Raw genomic sequence first — 27,382 nt, forward strand, 5'->3', positions numbered from 1 at the left:
ATCAGATTTTACCAGGCAGCCTATAGACCACAAAGGGCACTGTGGTTCTCTAGACTCAGGGACAAGAGCTCTGGGACACTCATTATCTCCTCCAAGTCTGCACTTCAAGAGCTAAGATAAGTCTGTTGGGCATTATGTCAAGAGGGTTCATATGAAATCTGGTTTTGGAGTGCCTGAGTACTGCAGGGAGCTGTTCGAGATTCACCAGATTGGGTTCTTAGGCAAATGCAGGCAGCTGGACTCCCTTGTCTGTGAGGATAATGCGAGGATTCTGCTCCAATTCCCTTTCAGAGCCATTATTCTATGGCTTCACAAGAATGTTGAGGGGTTGGCTCCCTTTGCCCTTGTTGAGCTGTGAAAATCCATTGGTCCTTAATCAGAAGAAGCCCCCGCCCCATTCTCCTTCAGGCCTATGACTGGTTCTTCTAGGCTTACCTCCATTTCCCCTGTTGGTCTCTGGTGGGACACAGCTGTTTCCATGAAATCTGCCTCTTTGAATGGGAGCTCTTTGAGGGCAGGGGCTTTGCTGACCTTTCTTTCCATCCCCAGAGCTCATTTCAGTCTGACATGGAGCAGGCCCTTGTTAATAGTAAAGATGATCACATAAACAGCCAGCTTTTCTATAGGGCTTTCAGGTTTCCCAACTCTTTACCAGGGCTATCTCATGGGCTTGGGCTATCTCATAAAAGCTTGTTCACTTGATTTTTAATGGGAGCTTCTCCTGCCTTGACCAAGGACTTCTATGGGCTCTGTGCCACCTGGAGGACATGTTTGGGGCATTGAAAGTGTAGGTGAAGGAACAAGGGGATGAGGTTTATGGGACTTTGCACTTAGGAAGGACTCAAATGCTTTATTCATTTTCCATAGATACTTCATGAGGCTGTCACATGACCTACCCAAGTCCCCAGAACTTTTTCAGAAAGTTTTCAGAAAAATTGCCATCTAACTGTGTCTTCAATATATCAAGCTAAAACTTGCTTTTTATCACTATTAAATCTCATTGTTAATCCAAAGTTAAGGCACTGAGTCCTTTTCCGATTTTGACTTGGAATCATAGGATCCCATATTGTGAGAGTTGCCTGCCACCCAACACATGCCCATAACAAATCTGCCCACCGTAATTTGGGGGAGTAGAAGCATCCATTTGGACTGTACCTGGCTCTCCATGGTGGATAATCCCTCATTCCCCGAGGGCGCCCATTCGACTTTGTGCCAGATATCGGTCTTTAGCTTTCTTGGCAATAAACTTCAGTTTCCCGACCTGTAAAATTAGGAGGATACACTAGGGGATTTCTAAGGTCTCTTTCAGATCTGCCATTCTAGGTTCAAACCCAAAGGCCACTTTATCCATTAAAGATTGTAAGCCAACTCTCAAGTGACTGAGAACCTCAGGACATTTATGGTAGGAGACTGAGATTTGGGGAATTGGGGGTGTCATTTTCCTATGTATTATATGTTCTCTAGGTGTTCCCCATCCTCCTATCCAGTTGGAATGAGGCCTCAGGCCTGATGAAGAATATGAGTGAAGTTCAGCCTATCCAGGATCATTGAGTTTTCTAATGCAACCACAAAAACCCTAGATATTAGACCCACTTGGAGTCCCAGAGAGCTATGGGTAGTTGAGGAACAGGATCCACATACATCCATCAAAATTCTTGGGGTCAGAGGGTAGATTGTGAAGGGATGAGAAGGGAGGGAAGACAAGTTGTGTAGGAGGCCCTTTCTTGGAGTTATTATTTAATCATGACCTCCTGATTCCCCAATTGAAATTGTGAGTGCCCTCCCCCCATCAAATTATTTTGCCTATATTTATTTATTTTGTATATATTTGTCACAGCTTATATGGGGCATTTTGTGTCCTCATGTAGAATGCAAACTCTCTGAAAGGTTTTTTTTTATGGTTTTTGTGGCCTCAATACCTAGAACAGAGCCTGCAAATAGTAAGTGTTTACTAAGTGGCTGTAAATTGGTAGATCTGTTCTTTTTCTGTCTGAGGATAGAGTCCATCTGAGTCAAAGGGACCTGAATTGATTCTGGGCAGTCAAGTTGCTTATTACTATCTTCTTGGGAATCTTGAGGATCAGCCCCTCATCAGTCATATTTTGTTCCATGGTTTTTATCCCAGGAATTGTTCTTGATAAAGAAAAAAATGCCAAAGGTTTTATGATTTGTTCTTTAATCCCGTCATTATTGAGAACTTCACTTTTGAGTATCCATACTCAGTGTGTTGTTTTGCCATATGGTCTATAAAAGATGTTTTCTTTCTTTCTTTCTTTCTTTCTTTCTTTCTTTCTTTCTTTCTTTCTTTCTTTCTTTCTTTCTTTCTTTCTTTCGTCCATTTCTATGTATCTGTGATCTCTATATCCTAAAGCATGATCAATTTTTGTAAAGGTTCTATGAGGTACCGAGAAATATCTATTTTCTTTAGCAGCCTAATTCAGAAGACACTTTTAGATGACATGTTTATGTATATATGTGTATGTATGTGTATTTTCTGTATAAAACATACACATTTACTTTTCTGTTTGTGTTGTTTGACTTTAAAAAGGAAGATATTAAAGTCTCCTATTGCCATTTTGTCCCTCTTTATATCTTCTTGCAGTTCTACTGATTTTTGATTTCTGAATTTAAAACTTTGGCATTTGGAGCACAAAAGCATCATACTGAGGTTGAATTCTTTATGCTTCCTTTAAGCATGATGTAGTTTCCTGATTGACCTTGGATTATGTTATTGATTTTTGTTTTATTAGGCTGATAACATGGTTTAAATATTTACTTTTAAAAATTCTACCAATAGAGAGGATATTTTGCTTCACTCTCTTATTTTTATTTTGATTATCTTTTGGTCTTTTTAGATGTGTTCTATTTAAACAACAGATGATCAGATTTTGTTTTATCCATTCACATTCAAAATTATGTGAGTTCCTCTTTTCTTTGGAAACCTTTCTGCTACCTTTTGGAGTTTTCTTTATTGATTCCTCTTTCTTCCTTTTAATTACTCATTTGATTCTTCCCCTTTTTCTTCATTTTTGTTAACTCTCAAATAAGTGTTTAATTCAAAAACCCCCTGCTTTCCTCCTATCCAAAATTTTTATTGGTCTAATTTCTTTAAAAAAATTCCCATAAAGTTTTCTGGTAAGGATATTTTTATTTTGTTTACTTCACCAATTCTTTTTTTTTTAAACTTTTATGTTTTGATTCGTAGTCTTTATACTTTAAAATTTTTTCTTTAATCTCTAACTTAAGATAATTCTCTTCTGTGTATACCTCCACATCTCCTGGCTGGGTCTGTGCTGTCTTGTACTTCTTGATGTCAGATGCTGCCAGTATCTGGCATTTTCCTTATCCTGAAGCAGAATGTTTCCTTGAAGCTTGATCTTCTCTCTGAAGTAACATTTTCCCCATACACCAAATTTGGATATATGACACCCATTGGATCTATTTGGATCCTGACCCATTGTAGGTCCAAAGACAGGTTTTCTATTACATAGTGAATCTCCACTATAATGGGAGTATTCTCTCTCCCGGGACTGAGTGAAGATCTCTCTTTTTTCTCCACTTATTTAGTCCTCCCCCTTCCCTTTTCACTCATTTCCTTATAGACTTTTGGTTCCAATGGTTGAGAATTTCACCTTTGTATCTCCTCTGACACCAGCTCTCCTTTTGGAAGACTTTTGAGAACCCAGGCTTGGGGATTATGGCAGTAGTTGCTGGTAGGTCAGTTCCCTCAAGTCTCTTCCCAGGGAAATGCATTCTCCTTTTAGTCACTGAAGTGATTTTTATAAAGTGTAGGTATGGACACATAACCCCCCCCCCTTCTTTCAATAATCTTCAGCAGCTTCCCATTGCCTCCTGGAGTGAATATAAGATGCTTAGTTTGACATTCAGAACCCTTCATAAGCTTGGCCCCTCTTTCCTTTCCAGCATAAGAAGACTTAACATTATCTTTGATCCCGTGACTCTGGCCTCCTGACTCTTCCATGGACAAGACCCTTCATCTTTGGGTTCTGGGAGTGTTCTCTTACTGCCCCCAGGCCTGGGATACTCTCATTCCTCAACTCCTAATACTGACCTCTCTGCTTCCTGTAGGTCTCAAATGAAATCCAAACTTCTACAGGATTCCTTCCCAACTCCTCTTACCTCTGTGCTTGCTTTCATTATTCTCTATTCATCCTATATATAGACTACTCTGTGTATATTTGTTTACAGGACAATCCCCCATTAGATTGTAAGGTCCTCGACGTTAAGGGCTATTTTTTGTCTCTCTTTTTTATCTTCAGCACTTAGCACAGTGTCTGGTACATAGGAAGTGCTTAAAAATATTTCTTGATAGATGATTTCCCATTCATTATTTACAATGGAACTAGCTAGGTATATTGACCTTTTACTTCTATCTTCCAGTGTCATTCCATTCTTTTTTGTACCTTCCTATTCTGAGTAGCTAGATGGCACAGTGGCTAGAGTGCTTTCTCCAGAGGCAGGAAGATCTGAATTCGAATCTAGTCTCAAAAACTGACTAGTCTTGTGACATTGGGCAAGTCACTTAACCCTATCTTCCTCAATTTCTGCATCTCTAAAAGGAACTGGAGAAAACTCCAGGATGACAAACCACTCCAGTATCTTTGCCCAAAAAACTCCAAATAGAGTCACAAAGAATCAGTCATGAATAATCAAACAAAAAAATTCTGCTAATTAGTCCCACAAGATATGGTATGAAAGTATTGCAGACATTTATCCATTGTCTTTGAGATTTCTGCTGTTTAACTTTTCCTTTCTATGTGCTCTTCTTGTATATTTTAGAAAATAATATCTTAATGTCATGTGTTGTTATTTTGTTGCTATTATCGATGATGATTTTAGCACCATAGATAAGCTTTCTTTTTCTATCTTTTTTTTCTTTAGTAGTCTGTAGAGATGGGTTATTTCTTTTCTTTCTTGTGTGAAAAGATAGCTTCCAAGGAAGAAATGCAAGCTGTGAACACCCATTTGAAAAAATATTTAGTAAATCACCAATAATTAGAGAAATACAAATGAAGAGAACAATGAGGTACCACATCACCCCCATCAATTTGAGTCAGAGGACAAAAAGGAAATGATGAATGATGAAGAGGCTGTGGGAAAATAGGTACATTAGTTCATTGTTGATGCAATGGTTTCATCATTCTGGAAAACAACTTAGAAGTATGCCCCTAAAGAAGATGTAAACCTTTTCACCTAGTAATACCACTAGTAAGTCTAGACCCCCTAAAAAGATTTTTTTAAAAGAGGAAAAGGACCCAAACATACAAAGTTATTGATAGTAACTCTTGTTGGGTTGGCAAAGAATTTGACATTAAATTGTTGCCCATCAACCAGGGAATAGATGAATAAGTTATGGGATATGGAAGTAATGTAATTCTATTGAGTTATAAGAAATGATGAAGTTGATGATTTCAGAGAAACTTGGGAAGGAATGAATGAACTGATATAGAGTGAAATGAGCAGAACCAAGAGAAAATGTATGTAATAATAATGACATAATGGAGACGACTTGGGAATACTTAGGAACTATGATGAACACAATAACTAACCATAACTCCAGAGGACTCATGATGAAATGTTATCTACCTTCTGACAGTGAAGTGATGACTTCTGAGGGCAAAGAAAGCCCCATGTTAATTTTATTTGTCTCAAAGCATGGCTGAAGCATGAATTTGTTTCACTTGACAACATATTTTGTAATGTCTTTTTTTTTCTCTTTTGAAAAAATTTGTATATTAATTTATTGGATAATTTATAGAAAAACTTCAAATCATCGTATAATAAAAATGATTTCATAGGAAATTGCAAATCTGTTATGTACAACTTGTTTTCTTTTAAAATATATATTAAAGTTATCATGTAAATTTCTTTTTTAAAATTTTAATTAGGTATATAGTTTTATATATATGTAAAATGATTCTGCATATACTTCTATTTATTACTTCTTTCTCTGGATTCAATAGAATCTTACTTCCTATGTCATTTTGGACTAATTTTCATATTCATAATAATCAAAATGGCTTATTTGCTTTGTCATTCTTAAAACAATTATTGTTGTAACTGTATGTAATGTTCTTTTAGTTCTGCTCATTTTCCTGTTCATTATTTCATACAAGTCTTTCCATGTTTTCCTAAGATTATTGAGCCCATCATTTCTTATACCACAATAGTGTTACATTACAATTATATATCACAACTTCTTCAGTCATTCAATGGGTATCCCATCAATTTCCAGTTCTTTGACACCACAAAGAGAGCTGCTGAAAACATTTTGGAATAAATGAGTTCCTTTCCTTTCCCCCCAATTATCTATGAAAATAGATCTAGCAGTGATATTTTGGGTCAAAGGGTATAGGCAATTTAATAACCCTTTGGGCATAATTGCAGATTGCTCTTTAAATTGATTGGATCAGTTCACACTTCCACCAACAATGAATTAGTGTCTCAGTTTTTCTACATCCTCTTCAACATTTTTTGCTTTTCCCTTCAATCATTTTAGCCAATTTGATAAATGTGAAATACCAGCTGAAAATTGTTTTCATTTGCATTTAAAATTAACTCGAATAATATATGCATATATAATATACAATGTAATAATATATAATAATGCTAATCAATAATATTTAGAGATTTTTTTTTCATGTGACTATAAATTATTTTGATTTCTTCATTGGAAAATTGCCTGTTCATATTTTTTCACCATTTATCAATTAGGGAATCACTTGTATTTTTAAAGAAAAACAAAGTTCTTCTATATTGAAATATTCTTTATCTTTATATGATTTTTATTTTTTAAAATTTCTTACTTGAATGGGGCGGGGGGAGGTGAGAGGGAGAGATTTTAGACCTGAAAATAAAATAGTTGCATTTTTAAAAAGAGATAATATGCTTCCATTTTCAGCTCAATTTTTTCCCAGTCCCTTTCTCTTTACTACTTTGTGTTCTGACTTCTTTGTTCCTTTGTTTCACCTGGGCTAAGACAAATCACCCCAATCTTCCTCTCCCTCCACCCCATCCTGCCTGGGTCAGAGAATGAATTATTTAGGGCCTCACTGTGTCTCTTGGTTTCCATGTGATGCGCCAACATGTACAGGAACATGAGAAGAAAACTATAATGTGGAAGCCAGAAAACTCACCAGGAGGGTTGTTGAGAGGTAAAGGCAGTTTTAGGGAATCTGTGAGTGGATAGGGAACTCATTTTGGTCCAAGAGTCTAGCAAACGGAAGCAGAGAGAAAAGCCAGACTCGGGGATAGACAGAATGTTTGGGACTGAGCGATCTCAGACTCACTCAGGAGATGACCAGGGTCTGGTCTCCCTGTTTCTGCCCCACAAGAGCTGGGCTTAGAGGAAGAGCTCCACATGCTTCTGGAGGACAGAAATGTTTACTATATTCCCCACACAGCAAGTCTGAAAGTTGGCTGCCTTGGCCAAACCACTGAGAGAAGATACTGGATATATACAAACCCCTTCCCTAGGTGCAGGAAGGTACCACAGGAGCTGCTTGAGTCAATGCTCCGTCCTGCTCCAGATGCCCAGAAAGATCTGAGAGCTGCCCTTCCTTGAGTCCTGACAGGGAGCTGGAGTAGGCCCTGAGACATGGGGCCTAAAGGGGTTTGGGGAGATTGATGGAAGGCAGTCCCCCACAGACCTTAGGACAAAAGGCCTGGAGAAGAGCAGGCCAGTAGGGCTGCCATATAGTGGTTACCAATGGAAATCCAAAGCAGGTTCTGGGAGCTTGAGCTGAGGGTCAGGGAGGGAATCCTAAGGAACTCTCCAGTACAACATCCCTGTCAGCCCCTTGAGTCTCTTGCAGAAAGTTGGGGCAAAGCTTCTGAGAGCTGCCTCAGGGAAGACTGGCCCCGGGCGTCCTTCAGACACTAGCAATCCAGAGCGGCAGGGCACGTGTCTCCTCTTCTCTGTTTCTGGGTCTCCAAGTGACCGGCAGCATTTCCCTGAAACCTGTCCTGATCACGGCTGAGTCCCACAATTCTGCTCTTGTGTGGAAAGGAGCTTGAGAAGCCAACATGTGTTCCCCAGAAAAGCCAGAGAAGGATCTCGTCACTGAACACGCCCTCTAGCAGCTGGTGTGGCTGTTCGGGCACCAGTTTCTCAGGGGCTGGCACTCAGAACATCTGGCTGTGGCAGAAGCCCCTGAAGGGGGACCATGGCAGTGTCCAGGCTGTGTCTCAGTCAGGACACCACAGGGCATGTAAAGTACAGGCCAGGGAAGGCTGGGAGAGGAACCAGCAGCTGCACTGATTACCCTGCTTTGCCCAGGGACCCAGTCCAGCCTTCAAGCACAGAGCTTGGCAGCGAGGGTCACTTGCTAAATGTTTACAATGGATTGATCTTCAAGGAGACAACCATGAATGGAGCAGACTGGGAATGATCAGATTCGACTCTGGATGTGGCAGTAATCAGGAATGAGGGAAGCCACTGAGTAAAAGGAATGGATCCTAAAGAGAGAGGGGGAGGGGCCTCCCTGTCTGGGAGAGAGAAGTCCAGGCTCTGGGCAGGAGGGCAAGGAAGGACTCCCAGGGTTGGGGCAGGGGTTCAGCAGCCTGTCTTCTGGCCTCCACCATGGGGCCTTAGGTCATTAGGGGGGGCTGTTGGTCTGAGGATGGAGACTAAGCATCTCTGGCACTGAGTCATAGGTCCCCCAGTCCCTGAGGACCTGCCTAGGGCTCTGTGGTCTGTGGGAACCCCTGGCAGGTGCTTCCTTCCCAGCCCTTTCTATGGGGAAGACTAAGAATCGTGTAGCCAGAAACCCCACCCATCCTGAGGTTAGTTCTGACCAGAGGCAGAAGGAAGTGATTGAGAGGTTAATGGATGGATGGGGAGGGGTTCCTATGGAAGTCACACCCCCTGGTGCCAAGGGAGTATATAAAACAGACTTGGCCGGCGCAGCCCCAGCCGTGGGATCTAAGGAGGCTGAGTTCTTGGGGTGTCTCCACCATGGCCTGGATTACTCTCCTCCTCCCCTTCTTCACCCTCTTCTCAGGTGGGTGTCTGGTGCCTTTCCTGGGACTCAGCCCCGCCAGGGCCCCAGCCCTGACCTTGAACGCCCTGGGGGCTGCTACAGTGGGAGGTCTCTGCCCTCCACCGTGTGCCAGGGTGTGAGTTCCAGGACAAGGTCTTTTCTCTCTCTCCTTCCAGGTTCCCTGGCCTCCTATGTGCTGAAGCAGCCTCCCTCCATATCTGAGACCATGGGGAAGCCAGCCACCCTCACCTGTGAAGGGGATCTACTGGATAAAAAGTATGCTCACTGGTACCAGCAGAAATGGGGCGAGAGTCCCAAGCTCATTATTTACAAGGACAAGGAGCGCCCACAGGGGGTCTCAGACCGATTCTCCGGCTCCAGCAGCAACAAAGTGGCTTCTTTAACCATCTCTGGGGTCCAAGCTGAGGATGAGGCTGATTACTACTGTCAGTCCTATGATGAAAATGACAAACCCACAGTGACTGAGAGAGCTGAGGAAGTGAGACATAAACCCTTGTGAGTCCCCTGGGCCTTCAGCCTCTGTCCTTCATCTCCTTTCCTTTGCTGAACCAGGGCAGACCCTTCAGGGGGCCGTACTGTGCACTTCCACCTTCTCCTTTCAAAAAAGACAGACCTTTCCCTCCAAGCTCCCTCAGACTCTGGGAGCTCTGTCCTCACTGTTCCCTCCTGCTGCTTCCCAGGCCTGATGCATCTGGTCAGAGTCCAGAACAAGGACTCTTGGTTCTCTCATGATGGAGGTGCCAAAGATGACACCTTTTCAGGGGAAAACCACCAAAGGCGGCATCCTCCCAGAAGAAAAACAATGTGCCCCAAAGTGGAAATGCAGAATGTTTACCTAGAAGACAGAGGAACGTCAGGCGAGGCCCTGATTGGTTGCTGTCCTTTGGGAGGACCATGACAGTACTAAGTTAGAGTTGAGCTACAGTGTGTCCAACTGTGGCCGATCAGACTAATAATCTGCCACAGCTCAGATACAAACAGTTCCTATGAACATTTGGGATAGCTTCTCTAACTGCACGAATCACATTTCTTCCGAGCTAATTCATAGAGCACAGCCCCTTGTCTGATGAGGACATCCCATGCTGGCCAGTCCTATACCAGGGTCTTCCATGTCATGCAATCAATCCCAAAGTTTTTCAGAGAGCCCTTGAGAGTGTCCTTGTATCACTTTTTTTGTATACTGCATATAATATATATGGCATATATATTATATAAGTATACTCACCTTGTGAGTTTTCACTATGTGTGAGTTCTACCCAAGATAGTCTTTTTGGCAAATGTATACTTGCCAAACAATGTGGCCAACCCACTGTAGTTGTGCTTAGAGGAGAGTTGGAATGATTACGTCAAGAAAGAACCTCAATGTCTGGTATCTTATCCCACCAGGTGATCTTTAATATCTTCCTAAGACAATTCAAATGGAAGCGATTCCGTTTCCCGGCATGGTGCTTGGTAGAACATCCGGGCTTCACAGGCATACAAGAATGAGATCAACACAATGGCTCTGTGGACCTTCAGTGTGGTAGTCAGTCTCATACCTCTCTTCTCCCACACTCGCCTTCAGAGCCTTCCAAACAGTGAGTTAGCTCTGGCAATGTATGTGTCAATCCCATTATCAAGGCGGGTTTTCCTGGAAAGTAAGTATACTGCCAAGGTAAGTAGCCCTAAGCCCTGAGGCAATCAGGAAAGACTTCCTGGAGAAGGTAACAGTTGAGCAGAGGAGTAAAGGAAGCCTAAGTCTAGGCCATAGTGGGCAGAGGAGACCCTGAGGGTGATGGGGCTGGGCTAAGACAATAGAAGGTTGGCCAGTTCATCTGAAAAAAAAAAAGAATTCCAGGGTATGGCAAGTTAGTGTGAGCTTTTGCCCTATTTCAGGTAACCTGGTACCTGTGAAGGAGCCACAGTCTTTCCCATGGAACTCTTCCTGGCTATAGGATGGATAGAAAATTTATGCACAGCCCTGGGGTGAAGGTAATATCAGTAGGGCTAAGTTTGAGAATGGGCAGAGTCTGACAAGGAAAGCAGAGGACAGTGCAAGACGGGGAGGGGTGTTTTCTTTCTTTTTAATAAACTTTCTTGTTCGATATTATTTTTACATTACAAACACTTACTGATTTCTTTTCTTCTATGAAAGCTCTATTGTTAACAACATATAGCAAACAAGTAAAGTGACCTCTTCAGATAGTGCAGTCAACATTCCATAGCTTGGAACCCACCATTTTCTATTGAAAAATGTACAAGAGTCTGTTTTCTTTATTTTCCAATCCATTGAAAAAAAAAGAAAAACAAACTTTTTTTTGTTGTTGAGGCAGTTGAGGTTAAGTGATTCACCCAGGGTCATACACAGTTAGGAAGTGGTAAGTATCTGAGACCAGATTTGAACTAGGTCCTCCTGACTTCAGGCTGGTGCTCTATCCCCTGGATCACCTAGCTGTCCCCCCAAAACAACTCTTAAAAAAGTAATATGCCAATTTCCACTTTTGAGAGCCAAGATGGCAAGTAAGCAGTGAATTGCTGTAAGCCTTTCATGTTCACCTCTGGACAAGCATAAAATAACATCCAGGAGAGATCCTGCAACAAGCAAGGAGACAGGGGAAACAATCTTAGTCTAGGAAAGTTGGAAACCAGGCAGAAGAGGTTCTTCTCACTCTAGTAAGGGTGTGTTGTTTAGTCCAAAACAGGAAGCTCCCAGAGAGCTTAATATCCAAGGGAACATTGGAGTCATGCCAAGCTCCTAAGAGTTGTGCATGTATCTTTTCTCATAATATATTGGGGTCAGAAATGAATACCAATAATCACATCTCATTGATAGTCTTGTTTTCAATACTTCCAGCTCATCTTCTAAGAAGAGAAATCTTTATTGTTATTTTTTAACATCTGGAATGCCAGAGCAATGTTCCTGGCCAGCTCATCATCGATTTCAGACTGTAATGCTACAGCAGAAACAGTGGTTGAAATTGTTAAAGAAGTAAGGGCAATAATCTCAGTTATCGACAAGCCTATCAATTTTTTTGATCAGTCTACTGTTTCAGCAATTATGGGCAATGAATGTTCTCCTGCTGATTGAAACCAGAGATGGGAAACACTGTGGAGATTATTGAAAAGGAAGGTTGCTGTACAATTAAGACATATTTAGCTGTTCTATCAGTATGTTGAGTAAATATACAATGTACACAGGTAACATTTCATTGATATTCAGTGTCTCCTAATGTAAGGTTAAGGCAGGTCATTTCCTTTACCTTTTCATAATTACCATTGTAATTAGCTAAAAGAAAAGCTTGTGGTGTTGCTATCCAGGCTTTTACATATATATATATATATTCTATTGCCTTTTATAAATGTTTTGAAAAATAATGGGAATTCAGGTGGTCATTGCTCTGAATGTGATTTGTGCAATTATATTATAATTATGAAAAAAGATATTCTTTTCCCCTCCTAATAGCTGAGTATTATTGATATATACAGCATTTATGTTATCCATATATGTTATAGGTTGTAACCAGTGAGGAAAAAGAAAATATGTCCAATACATCTCTCTATTCTCCCCTCACACTTGGCTGGATAAAATAACCATAATTGCAAGGAACATGACTTTAGGTTTGTTGGAATGTCCTTGAGTTATGACAAGACCACTTGCATGCTGCAGCAGAGTCTTTATCTGTCCCCATGTAGGGATCTCCATATTCTGCATTGCCTGACTCAATCGTCTTCACTTTTTCTTGCAGTTTCATAGTCTGAAGTTGGGCAGTCAGTCATGGTACATGCTCTGACATTTTTCTCAGGTATCCACACTGGTTGAGTATATGATTCTGGAAAGAAACAAGCAAACCCTCTTTCCCATCTTAATAATGGTTCAGGACCTTCCCATTTTCCCGTTAATAGATCTTTCCACATTACCTGGACTGATGACCTTTTTTCTTCTGCAAAGGACTTTTCTGCTGGAATATGATCATCTTTATTCATTGTCAAAAAATTTAAAATATATAGTATTTTTGATAGTTTTATGGGTTTTCCATTTTTGCTTATCAAACATGATTTTTAGGTCCTTATTAAAAATGATGATTTACAAGAGCTTGACCAGTGGGATTATATGGGATTCTGGTAAGAGATGATTAATAACATGTTTGACAGTCTCACCTATTTGTTTCCAATTAATTTTTGATCTATTTTCCCCAGGCCTTTTATTTTATATAATCTTTATTGCATCTTGATCTGAAAAAATGCATTTACTTTCTACCTTTCTGCATTTGATTTTGAGATTTTTATGCCTCCATTAAATTTTCTCCAAAGCTCTATCATAACTAATTTTTTCTAAAATTCTATTTATGTCCTTAACTTCTTTCTTATTTATTTTATGGTTTGATTTATCTAATTCTGAGAGAGCAAGATTGAGATCCCCCACTAATATAAGTTTTTTTTTGCCTTTAACCTTTTTTTTTATTATAGCTTTTTATATACAAAACATATGCATGGGTAATTTTTCAAAACTGACCCTTGCAAAAACTTCTGTTTCAACTTTTCCCCTCCTTCCCTCCACTCCATCTGGTAGTCCCATTCATGTTAAATATATTAAAGTATATTTTAAATACAATATATGTATACATATCTATGCAGTTATCTTGTTGCATAAAAAAGATCAGATTTAGAAAGAGGGTAAAAATAACTTGAGAAGAAAAAACAAAAATGCAAGCAAATAATAACCAAAAGAGTAAAAATGTTATGTTGCAGTCCATTCTCATTTCCCAGTGTTCTTTCTCTGGGTGTAGCTGGTTCTGTTCCTTACAGATCAATTGGAACTGATTTGGTTCATCTCATTGTTGAAGACAGCCATGTCTATCAGCATTGATCTTCATATAGTATTGCTGTTGAAGTGTATAATGATCTCCTGTTTCTGCTCATTTCACTCAGCATCACTTCATGTGAGTCTCTCCAAGCCTCTCTATATTCATCCTGCTGGTCATTTCTTACAGAACAATAATATTCCATAACATTCAGATACCACAATTTATTCAGCCATTCTCCAATTGATGGGCCATCCATTTAGTTTTCAGTTTCTAGCCACTATGAAAAGGGCTGCCACAAACATTCTTGCACATATAGGTCCCTTTTCTTCTTTAAGATCTCTTTGGGATATAAGCACAGTAGTAGCACTGCTGGGTCAAAGAGTATTCACAGTCTGATAACTTTTTGAACATAGTTCCAAATTGCTCTCCAGAAGGATTGGATCCGTTCACAATTCCAGCAACAATGCATCAATGTCCCAGTTTTCCCTCATTCCCTCCAACATTCGTCGTTATCTTTTCCTATCGTTTTAGCCAATCTGACAGGTGTGTAGTGGTATCTCAGAGTTGTCTTAATTTGCATTTCTCTGATCAATAATGATTTGGAACACTTTATCCTATGACTAGAAATAGTTTCAATTTCTTCATCTGAAAACTGTCTATTCATATCCTTTGACATTTATCAATTGGAGGATAAGCCTGAGTTCAGATAACAAAGTTACAGACTCCTTGTCTGAAGGAGTTTTTAAAGTGTTAGTGTGCTGCTCTTCCATTTTCCCCAAAGTTTCCAAACTCTCTAATCCATTTCAGTCTATGCTCTTCTCATTCCTACATGCTTAAACTTTCTTACTTACATTTCTATTTAAAACTATATGTCTCATTTCTTTCTCACTCTCCTTCTCCTATTGTAGAGAGCCAGTACTCTGGAGAAGTATACTTGAAAGAAGGTATTAACTCAGTGCAATTGATAACACAATGTTTATCTAATTTAGCATGGTCAGTACATGTACTTCGTACTTAATCTAGTTCTACAAGATTCACACCTATTCTACAAGATTGACACCTATGATGATGTAATTATAATAGAGCATATAAGAGCCGATAAGAACTGAATGAGAGACATTCATTCCATCTCCCACCTTTGTGGTGGCTGGCCTGTCCTCCTTCATTTCTCCACTGAAGCCAAGTCCCATCTGAAGGCCCTCCAGAAAGCTAGCTGAACCCTAATTCAAGGAATCAGACTGTGAAGAAGATAATGAAGAATTTGGACTTTATCTCTGGCTATTCTCATGGTGATTACTCTGCTGAAACAAAGGCTGGACCTCCAGAAAGCTAACCAGAACGTTACATCCTACCCTCTTCTACTTGCTTTTACCATCTTCATTATACTGAATATATTTTCCCTATTTTCCCCTTCTGCAAAGCTACTGAAGTTGGCTAGAGCCATAGGAAAAGATTCTTTTCACTTGCACTATCCTAATCCCTAAGGACCTGAGAATTAGCTTCCATATTACCTTACCAAGATTAAAGACCAATACATTCACCCATCCAAAGTGACTTCAGTTCTTTCATTCTACAGTCAGATTGATTTTCCATTTTGAATGAATCACAACCTCAAAGGCTGTTTCCATGGGATAGATTTCCTCTCTCCTTCCATGAAACAGGAGAGATACTGAACCTGCTAGTTCTTTTTTTTTTTTTTTTTCTAAAAGTACAGGCTCCTGTTCCCAATGTGACATTCCAATCTATTCTACATTCCCTTGTTGTCCTATATGTCCCAAACCTAGGGTACTCTCCTATTTCAAGGGAACTTAGAAAGACACTTCCTTTATCACACGCCACATCTGAAGTGAAGGAATTTAGAATCCTGAGTCAAGGATCAGAAGCCCTGACACTAGAGTACTCAACAGGATGGTTTGAAACTTGTAAAGATGTCACCTTGAGCTACTCTGAAAGAATTACTACTCTGAATGAATTTCAACAATTCAGCCTGATATATCTCCAAGTCAGCAATATAGAAGGTGAATTTTTATTTTTCACAAGCTTGATAACTTTTTTTTTACTTGATAACTTTATTGTATATATATATTTTAAATTAATGTATTTTAATACACATTACAATCATGTTGAAAGAGAAAAAATCAGAGCAAAAGGCAAAAATCATGGGAGAGAAAAAAAAACAGAAAAAAAAGTGAACACAGAATGTGTTAATTTACATTCACTTTCCTTAGTTCTTTTCTGGATACAGATGACATTTTCTTTTGGGATTACTTTGGATCCCTGAACCACTGAAAAGAAACAAGTCTTTCAGAGATGATCCTTGCACATTCTTGCTATAGTTGTGTGCAATTTATTCCTGGCTCTATGTGTTTCACTCAGTATCAGTTTATATAAATCTTTCCAGGCCTTTCTAAAATCAGCTTGTTCATCATTTTTATAGAACAATAATAACCCATTACCTTCATATACCAAAACTTGTTCAGTCATTCCCCAGTTGATGGGCATCTATTCATTTTCCAATTCTTTGCCACCACAAAAACAACTATTAAAAACATGTTTGCATACATGGGTCCTTTCCCCTCTTTTATTATTTCCTTGGGCTACAGAATCAATAGTGACACTGCTGGGTCAAAAGGTATGCACAGTTTTACAGCTTGCTAACTTTTAATGCAGGACATAGAGTACAAAGCAGACGTCCACACACAGACAAACACAGAAATTTGTTTTAAAAATTCTTTCCCCCACAAGCCTGGTAATAAACTTCTTACCCTTGTAATTTATGTTCCAGAGTTTTGGAAGATACTACTTTGCCTTGTTTCATCTCCTTCTGTTTAAGCACCAATTGCCAGTAAACAAGACTGCAGGATGAAGTAGTGAGTGAATTGAATGGAGCCAGATGAGTTCAAGTTTGAAGCACAGAACTGAATTATTTTTTACAACTTCCCTTTTATACTCCACCATAAACATGTTCTTTTCTATTATATATCACACAGTGTCATAAAACCACAGAAAGTATAACCAAGACTGTGACATTTCCTTGTTCTATTAATCATGGTTTAGGAATATTTACAAAAATGTAAATTACCTAGATTAACAGATCAGGAAACAGAAAGCCTTAATAACCCCATCTTAGAAAAAGAAATGGAACAAGTTATTAAGAAACTTTCTAGGAAAAAATCCCCAGGGCCAGATGGATTCATGAGTGAATTTTACCAAACATTTAAAGAACAATTAATTCCAATACTATATAAGCCATTTAGAAAAATAAACAAGGAAGAAACCATACCAAACTTCTTTTATTACACAGATATGGTGCTGATACTTCAACTGGGAAGAGCCAAAACAGAGAAAGAAAATTATAGACTAATTTCACTAATGAATATTGATGCAAAAATTTTGAACAAAATATTAACAAAGTGATTATGGCAACAAATCTGAAGGATTATGGACCCTCACTAGAAGGACTTTATACCAAGAATGCAGGATTGATTCAATATTTGGAAAAGCACCAATATAATTGATCACATTCATGTGAATGAAAATTAACAGAAATCATCTGATTATCTCAATACATGTTGAAAAGGCTTTTGATAAAATACAATACCCATTCCTATTAAAAATACTAGAAATCATAGGAAAAAAGGAGCATTCCTTAAAATGATAAGCACTATTTATCTAAAACCAACAGCAAGCATTAACTGTAATGAAGATAAGCTAAAAGCTTCCCAATAAGATTGGAGTGAAGCAAAAACACCCATTATCACCACTATAATTCAATATAGAACTAGAAATGTTAGCTTTAATAAGAAAAGAAAAAGAAACAAAAGGAAATAGAATAAGCAATGAGGATGATTTATGTGAGTTTGCAAATGATAAGATGGTATACTTAGGGAACCTTAGAGAATCATCTAAAAAATTACTTGAAATAATGAACAAATTTAGCAAAGTTGTAGGGTATAAGACAAACTCACACAAATCATCACCATTTCTTTATATGATCAATAAAGCTGAGAAGCAAGAGAGAGAAATTCCACTTAAAATAATTGCAAATGATATAAAATACTTAGAAGTCTACCTGCCAATATAAACCCAGGAACTAGATCAACAGAATTATACACTTTTCACACAAATAAAGTCAGATCTAAACAAATGGAAAAATATCAGTTGCTTGGGGTAAGCTGAGGCAATATAATAAAAATGACAATTCTGCCTAAAATAATTTGCTTATTCAGCACAATCAAATTACCAAAAAACTATTTGATAGAGCTAGAAAAAATAACCACAGAATTCATCTGGAAGGACAAAAGGTCAAGAATATCAAGAGAATTAATGAAAAAAATAGAAAGGAAGGTAGCCTAACAATATCAGATCTCAAACTATATTATAAAGCAGTAACTATGAATAAGAAATAGAGAGGTGGATCAGTGGAATAGATTAGGTCCAGACAACCAGAGGAACAGATGGGAGGGTAGGAGGGAAGGATAAGGGGGAAAGAAATAAGCATTTATTAATCATCCTCTATGTGCCAAGCACTATGCTTATTGGTTCACACACAGTATCTACTCTGAGACCATCTTTAGTGCAGAGAAGCAGCATTTATTAAGCACTTTGTATTTGTTAAGTACTTTGCTCCCTGGTGGAAACATAAAGGTGCACAAGAATCTTCTGTCCTCCAGAAGCTGACATTTTATGGAGGAAGACACTGCAGAAAGGGGAGCTGTGGGGATGAGTAGATGGGTCCAGTTTTGGACCTGGAATGGGAGGTGAGTGACATGGGGGCGTCATTCTAAGCAACAGTGGACAAGGGCTTAACCAGCAGGGACTAGGGGGCTCTAAGGAAGGGAAGGATAAAACTAGAAGAGATCTGGGGGAGCCCAGTCTTCTGGGAGAGAAGCACAAAAAATTGGAAGAAGAGAAAAATCTTCTGGGACCAGCCCAGGGAAACTGGGGCAGAGAGCTCAAAATGGACAGGGGAATCATTGACTAGGAGAGGGAGCAATGCAGAGCCACCAAAGCCATGCCAGGTGGGCACAGGGACAGGCCTCAGCGTGGCCCAGGTCCAGGCCACAGAGATTCCAGATCAGATTCCTGCTTTTGGCACACTGGCCTCTGATCTCCTCTGACCTGCTCCAGGGGAACTGGGCACACAGTGAGCTGGGGTATCCTCCTGTTCTCTTTATTTCATCCCAGATTATGGCCTGAGGGGGTCAAACTTTAGCTGAGTCATCCTGAGAAGAGACTGGGAGACTGGGAGACAAGGTGAGAGAAGGGGAAGCTCCATATCCCCTAAACCAAGGAAGGTGCTCCAGGCCCTGGGGAGTGGATGTCCTGTCTTTGTCCAGCTGCTTCAGGAACTCATAAAGGACAAAGGCTGCCCTAATTCTCTGGCTCAGTCCTGGAGCACAGGACTATAAGTTTGAGGCTAGAAGTAGCTGATGGAGAGACATTGGCTTCAGGCACCAGATAACTTGGGAACAGGAAGAACATGCCCCATAATAGTAACAGGGCCGCAGCATCATAATCCCATCCCAGACAGCAATAATGAGCCTCGTCCTCAGCCTGGAGGCCCGTGATGCTCAGGGTGGCCGTGGTTTTTGAGTTGTACCCAGAATTTCGAGCAGGGATCTCTGAGTGCCTCTTACTATCTTTAGAAATCACCAGCACAGGGCCTGGCATTAGTATCCTACACCACAAGCCTAGGGGGCTAGCCAGCCTCTTTCTGGTACCAGTGTACAGCTGTGTAGCCCAGGAGAGGGGACCGCCTCTTCCAGGTCTTGGGGACTGAAGGAGGCTGAGTCAGCATTTAGGAGGCCCCCGAATTGTAAGGAAAGAAGACATTAGTCAGAGGGAAGGCCTCTTTGCCCCAAGGGAGGCTGGAGCAGCCTCAGGATGAGCTCCAGGCAGGATGAGCCTGGGACACGGTGAGGACTGAGATACGGGGAGCAGGTGCTGGGAAATGTCACCTGTGCAGACAGTGAGCAGGGGATACAAGGAAGAAATTAGTCAGTGCTCGTTGCCTTGTGTCCAGTGCAGAGCTGCATGGCTGGGTCCCAACCACTTACTTCATGACCAATCAAAGACCAATCCTACTAGACTGTGGGCACAGCCCCTGTCCCTAAATGTTGAGCAAAATTATTGGCCTGGCACTGGCCTAGACTTCTAGCTGTAAAACACTTGGGTGTGGTACCCCTCTGAAGATGCTTCCACGTTAGGACACTGCCCTTCAAGTCGGGGTGCTCAGGCAAGATCACCAAGCTTTTCTGTTTTCTGTCCTGTTTCCTGGATCCAGGGATACACAGAAGGACTCGGGCAGCTACAGCTCTGGGGCTGGCAGGGAGACGGGTGGCTGCATGGTCTCCAGTTCCCTTTCAGCTGTCTTCCAGTTCCTTCAGCTGAGTGTTTCTTTTGAAACTTTCCACTGTTACAATGGAGCAAATGTAACCCTAGTCCCCAGTTCTGTGCTACTTGATTATCAAATCTCAAAGTATCCTTCAAAGCAGTTGAAACTTTTAGTCCTAAGTGAAAGTGTAGGAGGCGAGCAAACTGATGAGCTTCCAGATGGAGAAGCCGACATTGACTCAAGATGTGACCTTTGCTGACATTTATACAGTGATCGGCATAGCAACAGTAGCAGTTTACATTAACATCGGACCCATAAGGTGATCCTTTCCAGATAATATCTCATCCCTTCCCCATACTGGGACTCAGATATAGGGACAAATCATTCCACTGTAGATCAAATCACAAAATCAATCACATCAAACCAATTAAAATGTATAAGTTCCCAATTGCTAAGATACTTTGTTAATTTTGATTCTCTTTTCAGAGGGTGTGGCTAAAGAGCCCCAATACTGCTTCACTGCTTTAATGTGATTTTGCTACATTGTCCATATTACAAATCCCCCAAAACAAGAACTGTATGTTTCAATGTAATTTTTTTCTCTGTGTAATAGTGTTTCCAACTGCAAGTGTGTAACTTCTGTAATGGGGACTTCTCAAATGTATCAGTTGTTATTTAGGTGATTATCTGTCTGACTTTTCACCACCCCATTTGGGGTTTTCTAGGCAAGCATTGTGGAGTGGTTGGCCCTTTCCTTCTCCAGCTCACTTTATAGATTAGGAAACTGAGGCAAATAGGGTGAAATGACTTGCTAGTCAGGGCCTGAGGCTGGATTTACACTCAGATCACCCTGAATCCAGACCTGGCACTTTATCCCCAGTGCTATCCAGGTTCTCTTATCCCTCCATCAGAAAGTTCTTTTAAATTCAGACTACACTTTTTAGTTTTAGTTTAGTCTTAGTTTAGTTTAAGACAGAACTCCAAATGAACCAATTTTGGGTGCATACTCCCAAGTGGCCACATATGAATCACCACAAACTTTTAAATGCAGAAAATTCCCAATGGATGATTGAAAACCACAGAACACTGGCTATGGGGAACTTTTACTTTGTGCTTCTGTTCAACCTCAATTATTGCCAACACTTTATTACTTTGCAGGAATCATGATCAAATACTAGTTGTTCCTAAATCTTCACAAACACACTTTTCTGCACAGACACACTTCCATATGCCCAAGTGAGAGCTTCCGAACTTGACTTGTGAAGTTAACAAATGATGAGATTTTATGTAACTGCACTGAAGTAAGAAATTATGTGTTTTAGAATCTATCCAATTGCATATCTGGCAGCCCTGGATATTCTGCATTCTGGATAACAAACGATAATTTTACATTATTTGATTCAGAATGAACAACATACAATGGCAAATCCCCTCTTCTCATTTGAGTTGGCTTATTTTTGGGGGAGGGGCTAATAATCTCCCAGAATGCCCTTCAAAAGGTTTTAATCATTTTGCAGGAGTCCCATCCCCAGGGCTACATTTAGCTGAGTAACTGAGAGATGTAACAGAATTTGTCTCCATAAAGTCAGAGCAGCATTTAGCAGAAGAACCAGGTAAAATGAAATGTAACTTGTCTGTCCTGTTCAAGGTTAAGAGATACTTAAGTCTGGTAAAGGTTAAGTTTTGCTTGAAGTGCTTATGTGTAAATAGCCCCAAAATATTCACTTCTCTTTTCCAGGAGGAGTTTGGGCTTATTTTAATGGTCAGGCAATGTATGGTGGGAAAGGGAAGATATCTAGGTGTAAGTAGGTAACAGGCATATTAGAAAGTTGTGACTCCTGGAATACCCAGGAAATCGAGAAGGGTTTTGTTGGCCCGGAAAAGAGCTAGAATGCTTGAGCCTCCTCTATCTGATGTGTGCTATTCTGAATTGGGACACATCCACTCCTGTAGATGTATAATAAAACCGACTTTTAACTTCACCCCTTTCTGAGCTCAAGAGTTATATTTCTCGTAGGTCTGGTGCTCAGGCCACAGAGTGAATAAGGGTTCAGGATATAACAACATTTCAGAAATCCCTAGCAGGGGTCCCTCTGACAGTTCAGGGCGTCCAAACTGGGGGCCAGTCAGTGACAGAATTGTGGTCAGTTAAAGGCTAAGGAAAGACTTTCCAAAGCATTTGGTTACAAGTGTATCTGTTTCGGGATGACTTTCTGCCTCCTGTTCCTGTGTTTTTATTTTCTGCTAGGTGAGGCAGCCAAGAGGTTCAGCCTTTTTGTCCAGGGACCTGGTGGATGAGCTAATTGAGGGCAGGATTGGAGCAAAACCCGAGGAACATCTCTCTTCTTAAGTGAATTATAGGGAAGACTCCTCAAATCAGGAGTCTTCCTATGGGTCCCTGTCCCAAGGTCCTGTCCCTAGAGGATTTTCTGAGGCTTTATTTTTTCTCCTTTATTTTAACAGGGGAGGGGAGATGTAAGGATGTGTATGTGTGTAGAGGGAGATTCAACGAAATAGAGGATTTTAAAGCATTCCTGATGAAAAGAACAGAACTGAATGGAAAATTTCATTTTCAAATCTAGGACTCAGGAGAAGCATAAGGAAGTGTTATGTCCAAGATACAGACGCCAGTAGTGGAGAATTTATTGAAAACTAGCAGCTGATATGGATAATAACCAAATCAGACAGCCCCTAATGGTAGGAGGTGGGGGTTTATAAAGGGGAGAGGATAATAAGGGGAGAGGAGAATATAGCACAAGAGGAATAACAGAAGCAAGAAGTAGAGTGAAGGTTCCAATGCGAGGTGGAGACAAAGGACTGGCACAGTGAGCACAAGTTTTGGCTAATGGAGGTGAGACATGCTGAAATGTCAGTGTCCTCAAGGCTAATGAGCTGATGGGTTACTAGATACCGATTATTTTAGGAGACAGCTTTTCATAACCTTGAGATAAAGGAGCCCCAGTTTGCAGGTGTAAGTTTCATGGGACCTCAGAAGTTTCAAGTTCTCCTTCTCCCAGAAGCACAGGGGGTCACAGATTTCAGGGCACTACAGAAGAAATCAGAAAAGTGGTATCATAAGGGACTTCATAAGATTTTATCTGTTTACATTCTTACCTGGGAGGATAATACTTGTAACTCATTAGAACTTCTTCATTATTATGGCAGTTTGAAGGTGTATATATAGACAAGAGGCACAGATGTGAGTTGAATATGAAGGAATAATATCTAAAACAATAATGAAATTAAGAGACAGAGAAGAATGTTGTGGGAGAAAGGGAAAGGGAGAACTTGAATAATGTAGATAATCTGCCATAAAAAGAAGCAAAAAAGCTTTTATAGTGGAGAGGAAGAAAGGGATTAGAGGGGAGTGAGTGAACCTTATTCTCATTGGTAAATAACACACATACTCAATATGAGTGTAGAGATCCATCTTACCCTGCAGAAAAATAGGAAAGGAATGGGAAGGAGGGAGGGTGATTAAAAAAAAAAGAGGGCATATGGGGGGAAGATTGGTCAGTGGCAAAACACTTTTGAGGATGGACAGGGGAAAGGAGGGAGAAAGTAGCATAATTGGGGGAAAATACAGTTAGCAACAATAATTGTAAAAAGAATTTTGAAGCAGATTTCTCTGATAAGGACTTATTTCTCAAACACAGAGGGAACGGAGTCAAATTTACAAAAAAATAAGTCCCAATTGGTAAATGACCAAAATATTTGATTCATGCCCAAAGGACTATAAATTCATGCATATCCTTTGACCTAACAATACCCTAGGTATGAATACCAAAAGTTTTTCTTTTTAAAGGAAAAGTCCATATATGTATAAAAATATTTGTAGCAGCTCTCTTCTCAGGGCAAAAAAAAAAAAAAAAAAAAGAAGAAGAAGAAGAAGAAGAAGAAGAAGAAGAAGAAGAAGAAGAAGAAGAAAAGAAAAAAAGAAAAGGAAATTGAGAAGATGCCCATCAATTGGTGAATGGTTGAATGAATTGTGGTATGTGATTGTCAAGGAATATTATTGTTCTATGGGAAATGATGAACGGGATGCTCTCAGAAAAAAAAAAGAAAAACAAACCTGGAAAATCCTTCATGAACTGAAGCAAAGTGAAATGTCTTGTAGACAAAGAAATAGCAATGTTCTGAAATAACCAGCTGTAAATAAGTTTGCTGTTCTCAGCAGTACAATGATCTACAACACTGTGAAGGATTTATTATGAAAAATCCTATAATAAGCAGAGAGGAACCTGATTGTGTCTGAATACAGATTGAAGCATATTTTCTCTTTCTTTCTCTCTCTTTTTAAACTTTTTTTCTTTTCTTTTCTTTTCTTTTTTTTCCTTTTTTCTTTTTTTACGAGGATGAGAGATCTATGTTTTCTTTCACAACATGACTTTTATGGAAATGTTTTTGAATAACTTCACAAGTGGTTTCTTAATGGAAGCTGGGAGTGGGGATAAGGGATAGAATCTGGAACTCAAAATTTTTAAAAACAAATGTTAAAAATTGTATTAAATGTAACTGAAAAATATTAAATAAATAAAATTTAAAAAATAATAAAAAAATTCTATTTAGATATTCTATTTTCTCTTCTGGTTATATCTTTGTAAATAATTGTTTTCATTTTACTCAAATTTAAATTTATTGAAACATAATTGGGCAAAATAAGTCTATAATTACTTTAATTTCATTCCCATTAATATTCATTCTTTTCAATTTTGATACTAGTGATTTGATTGTCTTTTCCCTTTTAAAAATCAAATTAACCAGTGGTTTATGTATATATTAAAAAAAAAACGACTTCTAATTTTATCACTTAATTAAATGTTTTACTTTTTACACTCAGTTTTATTCATCCTTTAATTTTTAGGATTTTCAAGTTAGGGTTTAATTGAGGATTTCTATTTTGCTCTTTTTCTAGTTTTTCCTAATTGCATAGATAATTATTGCTCTTCTTTTTCTTTTATTGATGTAAAAATTCAGAGACATAAATTTTCCTCAGAACGCTGTTTATATTGCATCCCACAGATATGTTGTTACATTATTTTCATTCTCTGTAATGAAATTATTATTTGTATGATTTGTCTATTCATTCTTTTAAGATGTGATTACTTAATCTTCAATTAGTTTCTAATCTATGTTTACTTGGTTCATTATTAAATATATTTTTCATTGCATTGAGATTGAAAAGAATACTTTTAATATTTCTGCTTTTCAGTTTTTGACTATAAAATTTTCACATGATCAATTTTTGTAAAGATTCTATAAACAGTTGAGAAAAATGAATGTATTTCTTTCTATTCTCATTCGTTTCTCTCTAGATATTTATCATATCTAGATTATCTAAAATTTTATTCACTTCCTTGACTTATTTGTTTATTTACATTTGTTAGATTTATTTAATTCTGAGAATGTCTTCCATTTTTATAGTACTATTATCTATCTTCTCTTCACATAACATTTGTAATTCACTTAATATTTCTTTTAACAATTTAGATGCTGTTGTATTTGATGTATATAGGTTTAGTATTGTTATAGCTTCATAATATATGGTAGTTTCTTAAAACTTTTTCCATCAGTATCCCTTTTCATCCAAGAAATTTTTCCATGTCCCTAGGTATATAGCTATATAAAGTATGTATACTATTAAAATATCATAAATCATAATTTTGCTACCTTCAAACTTAGTTATAAGACCTCATATCGGGTCATGAAGCACAGTCTTTTCCAAAGACACCCCAAGAACTTGGCTTCCTTAGGTTATATGCCTGGGCCTAGGCCTCCCAACTCTCTCTCATACCTTGTCTAGGCCCCATAGAGTGGGAAATTTATAGATATACCCTCCTCACCCCTTCCTTCATTTTCCAATTCCTTCCTTTTGCCCATGGTCAGACCTGATCCCAGGATAGGTGGGATCCCCAGCTGTACAGCTCTTAGTCTGCTCCATAGATGGGGCTGGGAAGGAACACTTGCTAGAGGTTCACACACACTACATAGTTCTGGGCAGGTCCTTAGGGACTGGGAGACCCTGTGATTCAATGCGAATGATGCTGATTCTCCATCCTCAGATCAACAGTCATCTCTGGTGAGCCGAGACCCCTTGAAGGCTCCTGGGAGGGTCAGTAGATAGACTCCTGAATCTCTGCCCCAGCATTGATGGCCCATCTTCTCACCAGCTGAAGTCCTAGGCAAGGCAAAATGGACATCTTTGAGGTCCCTCAGGACAGAATGGATGAGAACATGAAGAGGTACAGAGAAGAGCTCAAGGAGAGCTGAGGGCAGTCATGGGATACCCTCACTATGCTTAGTAAACAAAGGGCAAACCACCAGAAGAATTGTTGAGAGCTGCAAGCAGTTGCAGGAAAGCTGTGGCTGAATGGATGGGAAATTATTTTTGTCCCAGAGTCTAGTAAATGAAAGCAGAGGGGAAAACCAGGCTCAGGGTTATACAGAATGTCTGGGACTGAAGGATCTTAACCTTATCTTAGGAGAAAGGCCAGGCTTCTGGTCTCCCTGTTTCTGCTCCATAGAAATTGGGTTCAGAGAAGGGGGTCCACATGCTTCTGGAGGAGAGGAGTATTTACCATACCTCACATGGCAGGTCTGAGAGCTGTCTGCCTTGATTGAGCCATTGTGAGAAGAGACTGGCTGGATCAAAAAGGGAATACCCTTTCCCTTAGGCATAGAATAACTCCCCAGGAATGGGATGACCTTATGCCCTCTAGAATTCAGACCCCCAACTTCTCAAGCTATCAGATAGATGAAACTTTCTTTGGTTTCTGCTAAGGCTCAGACAAACCCAGCTATTCCCAGAGTTCCCCACTTAATGTTTCTATGAAGGTAGCCTGGAGATATTTGCACTTCACACTGATGAATCCCAGCCTGGGGATTATTTTAGATCTTTTTGGGTTATGTCAGCAGGACCCCTGTTCTTCCCTAAGTCTTCTTGATTTTCCACAATCTATGTTTTTCCTTAGGTACAGATTTGTTCTATTTGGGGGAGAAATCTGGAGAACTTGAAATTTGCTGATCTACTCCAGAATCCTCCCTCTTGTGTAGTTTTTGGTGATGGTATTGGATAAAGATGCATATCTGGTCCGCACACACACTCAGATATATGTTATGCCTTCTTGTTCTATCTTCTGCCTCAAACTAATCCCTACATGCTCCATTCTGGTGTACATAACTCGTGATTATTGAGAATTTGTCCATATTTAGCTCAGAGATATGTCATACTGAATTAC

General features: G+C 39.5%; 1 long non-coding RNA gene and 1 pseudogene across 1 annotated transcript; one reads left to right on the top strand and one right to left on the bottom strand.

Moving 5' to 3' along the window:
• The window catches only part of LOC127548869 (immunoglobulin lambda constant 1-like), a 30,774-nt pseudogene extending 11,167 nt beyond the window's left edge, over positions 1-19,607 (bottom strand).
• On the top strand, positions 9,525-16,822 carry LOC127545811 (uncharacterized). The gene is made up of 2 exons (XR_007949838.1): positions 9,525-15,825; positions 16,593-16,822. It is a non-coding gene; the product is annotated as an uncharacterized LOC127545811 (long non-coding RNA).
• Positions 19,608-27,382: the final 7,775 nt, after the last annotated feature.

This window comes from Antechinus flavipes, chromosome 1, assembly GCF_016432865.1.
Source record: "Antechinus flavipes isolate AdamAnt ecotype Samford, QLD, Australia chromosome 1, AdamAnt_v2, whole genome shotgun sequence".
Taxonomy (NCBI): domain Eukaryota; kingdom Metazoa; phylum Chordata; class Mammalia; order Dasyuromorphia; family Dasyuridae; genus Antechinus; species Antechinus flavipes.